Here is a 5,522-nt window from a genome sequence, read left to right as displayed (position 1 = left end):
TTTCACTGTTCTGAGCCATCTTATCTTCTAGTTCCTTTTGAAGTCTTGCCATGTGCTCTTCGATCTTTTCCATTCTGGCTTCTATTTGTCTCTTTTTTGCTCGAGTATTGTGCGGGTGATGTGTATCTGATGCTTGTGGTGGTACACTCGGTGTCTGAGACATGTTCTGTTAGTTAATACGAATGTAAAAACATGGAAAAAACATAAAATAAACAGACATGAAATATAAAATGCAAGAAATGCAATGCATGATGTATGCAATTGGAGGCATTGATCCAGAAAAGTGTTCATTATTATAAATAACCCTTGTTCAGACAAAAATGTCTTATCTTTTAAGAGACAAAAAAAAAATAGATTAAAGGTACATTCGGACTAAATCCTCTAGACCCCGAACAACTTCCAGTAGGTTGACAAGTCTTCTGCCTTCATCTGTCACTGGTTGAATACCTTGTCGAACCACACCAGCTTCCCTTGCTAGGCCGTGAAGATGACGGGCTGCTTTTTGCACTTGATCCAGGAAATCTCGGATGGTTGCGTCTCGGGCCCTCACCCTTCGCTGTGCTTGTTCCCAACGGAAACGCCATTGTAATCCTCCGTCGAATGGCACTATCTGAAGCTCATTTGCTTGCCTCTTGAACCCATCTACAATAGCTTCTAACTCAGCTATTGTCTTGCCATCTTTCTCATGTCGTTTTTCTAAGTCAGCTATCCGAACTCTCAAGCGCTGGTTCTGATATTGACTATCTGCCAAGCGTCTTTGGGCAGTCTTCATTTGTTCTTTCCAAGCTTTCTCATCAGGCCCCTCAAACTTCCTTTTCAGACTATGAGCTTCGTCTTTCCAGTATTCAGAGGTTACCTTCAACTTGGAGTTATCCTTGACCTTATCTTGATACCCCTTTCTCAAGTCTTCGAGCTCAAAACGGACTCTTTTTTGTTCTTTTTCCAATTTTTCTGCCCGATCTTTCTGAGAGTCAGCATCAAGCTTCCACTGATAACGTTCAGCTTCAAGTTCCCTTATCCTTTGCTTCAGCTCATTATTCACTGCTTCAAACTCAGTCTTGGCTATCTCGAGTTCAGAAGGGACATGCCTGAGATGTTCTTCCATGGTCCGGGTGTCATCACAGTCTGGCACAGGGATGTTGTCATTCTTTCTTAATCTTCGCCACTCCACATAATCCGGAGTGAGCATGCTTCTGGCAGCTACAACATCCATCCGGAATACTTTCCTCCACGAATCGGCCGCTTCTTTGATCATCTTTTTATAGCTGTCACCGTGATACTCAAACTCTGACCTAGCCAACCCGCACGTTGCTGGGACAAACTGACGTTCTCCATATTGTCTAAGTGCTAATAGCGGAGCATACCCGACTGCTCCCCAAAGTCCAAGTAAGGTCACAGTGTCGGAGTCACCACATCGAAAAAGAACATCACTGAGGAATAACCAAGGGGCTCTCCAGACAATATCTCGGTCTTGAAGATGCGTGAAGACCTTCATCCATTTTTCTTTCGAAGCGCCTACATGCCATTTTAAGGTAATAAATTCACCTAGAGGTGAATAGGTGGTGCTGAAACGGCGGTAGGCAACCCCGTCAGTCTTCCAGAAGTGGCTGTGAATCCAGACCTGAAGGAGCTGAATGCACCCGGTAAATCTTCCTCCGCCAATTCTTCGGCAATGGTTGAGCGATCGAAAGGTCTCGGCCAAGATGGCTGGTGCTGGGTTAACTCGTTTAGAAAGTTGCTCAAATAATTCCACCACGGCAGCGTCAATGCACCCCAAAGCCTTCGGAAATATGATTAAACCGTACAGACCCAGTGCAAAAAGGTCTATAGTCTTCCACTCATCAGGGTGGTTTTTCATTAGTTGCTTTATATGGATCCACTCGATTCCTTCCCCGCTACCTTTGTGCCGAAGTCGATCAGTCACCCACTTTTCATCAACCCCTGCAATCTTGGCCAGTCCGTTCTTGAAGGGCTGACTCTTGATATGTTTAATATATGCCCTCTCTAGTTTGATGCTTTCGCAGTGCAATAGAGTAGTATACTCTTCGATAGTAGGCACCATGTCTTCCTGGTTAAAGGTGAAACAACTATATCCCGGGTTCCAGAATTGAATTAATGCTCGGAGTAAGGGCTCATCAGTCTTGACATGGAGCAAGAGGGCGATATCACCATATCGTTGGCTGAACTTCTGCTTTCTGTTATTCTTCCAACTGTCCCAAATGTTTCGCAGCTCTTGGACATTATTCTGTTTCAGGCTGACAGCGGCATAACTAACCAGTTCTGACACATAGTTTCCCTGAAGACTGTCTCCCTTCTCTTTCTGAGCCTTCTCGGACCATAGTCGTGCCTCAGCGTTTTCAATCTCTTGTATTACAACACCTTTGTCCATTAATTCGAATTATTTTGTGTATAACAAACGCTTTTTAGGGATCAATAGCCTCTTGTAATGATGCAAATGCTAGAAAACAAACACAAAGGCAAAAACGTTAGTAAAATAAAAATACAAATAAAAAAATGACGGAAGGAAAAAAAGCGTAACAAAAACATGGTTAGGGTAAAAATATCCTAAGTTTTGGAACGTGGTTTCGGGGTAGGCTCTAATTCTTCATGGTCTCCCGGTTTAGGTTTTAAAAAACGGTACCCGAGTTCTCCTTGTCGGTGCCCCCTTGGGCTTGCCAGACCCTTAGTCCTAAACCCATCACAGGCTTGTATGGACTAAGTTAAACTCGAGGGGACACATTCCCTTATGCCCGCACGGTGAATAAATTCACACGAAGACATAAAGTATATGAATCCCGAAGGCTACTTGCTAGGCCCGCACGGTGAATAAATTCACACGAAGGCGTCACTTTCACCCCCACTTAAAATAGGGTTTAGAGCTCGGGTATAGAGCCTTAGATGAAAAAAAACTTTGAAGGCTGAAATCATGAGAAAACGATTAGTCCAACTATTTACTCGAAAATATAATCAAAAGTGAGTAAGAAGGATCGAAATGTTACCTTAAAATTTAAACTTACCCTTTTCGTTAAAAAGACAACTGGAAATTACCTTAGCCTGACTCACTTACCTGTGTCCCCAGCGGAGTCGCCAAGCTGTCGCAACCGTCTTTCGGTTGGGCCCCGGAATTGGGCTTCGACTTGAAATAATTGGATTGGAGTCGCCACCGACCATTTATTTTAAAAAAATAGGTAGATCGGATACCTTATTTCTTACCTGATCTGCGTTTTACCAAAGATGTGTCGGATTCGGGAGCCGGTTACAGTCAAGGAAGGGTTAGCACCCTTGAACTGCCCTTTCGGTACTACGTAATTTCCAGTTATCTTTAATTAAGAAAATTGAAAGTTTAACTTAAAAGGTACAAACAACGATCCGATTACTTACCTTTGATTGATTTAAACACCCCTCAGAGAAATAAAGACATTAAAAAACGAAAATGAATAAAATAAAACGAACAAAGGAAATAATAATGAATATAAAATAAGGAAATAATAAAAAAAATTAAAAGTGAAACAAATAAATGAGATGAAAGTAACAATAAATAAAGGATAAAAAAACGAATAGATATATACATAATAACCAAATATTGAATAATAAAATAATAAGTAAAAATATATAATAAAATATACATAGAAAGATAATAATAAAAATAAATATATATATGTAATGAGAAATAACAAAAAATATATAATATAACATAAAAGATAAAAGATCAATAATAGAGAAATATAATAAATAGATAAAAATTAAATATATATATAATATGTAATAATAAAATATAATATTTAAAAAAAGAATCAAATAAAAAAATAAAGAAGTATACGTAAATAATAGAAATGTATATGAAACCAAATAAATGACACAAAATAAAAAAAATACAAGGATTAAATTGAAGTAAAAGCTAGTTGAGTGTCAAAATTGAGAGAAAATAAAAATTAGATGTCAAATTAAGATGGATTCTAGGTCAAAAAAGCCTTTAAAAATCATAGGGGGGCCAAAACTGGGATTAACCCACTTCGAAGCAAAAATGCACGGGTCAAAAAAGACCCACCGGGTCGACTCGCGGATCTCAAATGACCCATGGGTCATGTATATAAGCCAATATTTACCAAATGCTTCATTTTCTCCTTAGCTTAAAACCGAGCCCCCCCTATCTCTAAAGTTTCTCTCGTTTATTCAACCGTGTTCTTCATTTGAAGAACACGGCCACCGCTGAAATCCAGAAAACGACCAATGGCCACCTCGCGCCGCCTCGCCGGCCGCCGTTGAACGGTGCCGGCCGTCGTTCATCGGCGGTAAACCCTAAAATTTTATTTTTTCGAAAGCCCTTCACCTCCTCGTTTAAAAAAACCAAAATCGTTTCTTTAAAAAGTAAGCCTCGGGGGCCAGATCTGGGTTCGAAAATCCCGACCTATACCCCTGTTCATCGGCTTTATTAGCGTATTTGAGGTTTGGAACGAGCACAAAACGGAAACAAAACACGAACAACTCCCACATGCAAGCGTATCAAACAAAAAAAGGTAAGGTTTTTACCTCTGTAGCCTTCGAAGTTTTCAATAAAACTACTTGGATTGCTTTGAATATTGGTATAACTTTGCTCGAAATTTTTTGTTTCGTGTAATCCCCTTGTAATCTTTGGTATTCGTAGGATCCCCCTTTACAATGGATGATTGCATCTATTTATAATGAAAAAAAAAAACTATTTTTAAATTACACTTTTGAATCCTAATGGAACTCTAATGCTGGATTGTTGCTTTGGTTGATGATGATGGTTGTGATTCTTGCGCCGGATGACTCGGGGACCGTTGGAGAGGCATGCAAGCTGTGGTGTCCTCGAGCGGCTGGAAATAAGGGATGCGTGGCTGCTGGTGAGGGGCGTGCTAGGGTTACGTGGGACTTGGGTTTGGTCCACTGTTGGGCCCTGAAAAGAAAAGAAAAAATGTAAATAAATATATAATATAATTTATAATATAAATATATATATATTATATAACATAAGGACGAAATTTAGTGTCTTCAGTATAAAGACTAAAATTGATAAGTTAGAGCGCAAGCACTAATTACAGCCTGAAAACTTGCATACATGTGACGAGTAAAGTAAAAAATCAGCGATGCAGTTTGTCCATTTTGTATTTTAAGAAAATGTCAATAGCCAAGCACAAAAGCACATTTAACAACAAAAATTTCCATCAAGACATGTATACGTATGATATAACAACAATAAAATTTATAGCATGTAAAGGACAAAAACAAAAATTTTCTAACTTGAACGGTTCCTATCCCTCAATTCACTGTTACCATTGTTCCAGGAGATGTAGCGCATACCGGAACCTGGAATCATTTACCGGCTTTGACTTCTGATGCTCAAAGGATGTTGGAATGTTGTTCATTCGTCTGTTCAGAGCGAGGCGTGTCATGGACAGAGGAGGGTATGAGTTCAGAGGGATCAATTCTCCGGCACGCTATTGAACAAACATTCACGATGTTATATCATGAGATTCGGAATACGCGGTGTAAGGCAGCAA

This window comes from Hibiscus syriacus, unplaced genomic scaffold, assembly GCF_006381635.1.
Source record: "Hibiscus syriacus cultivar Baekdansim isolate YM2019G1 unplaced genomic scaffold, ASM638163v2 tig00110365_pilon, whole genome shotgun sequence".
NCBI classification, from domain to species: Eukaryota; Viridiplantae; Streptophyta; class Magnoliopsida; order Malvales; family Malvaceae; genus Hibiscus; species Hibiscus syriacus.
The sequence above is the reverse complement of the archived record's forward strand: the minus strand, read 5'-3'. Positions refer to the sequence as shown.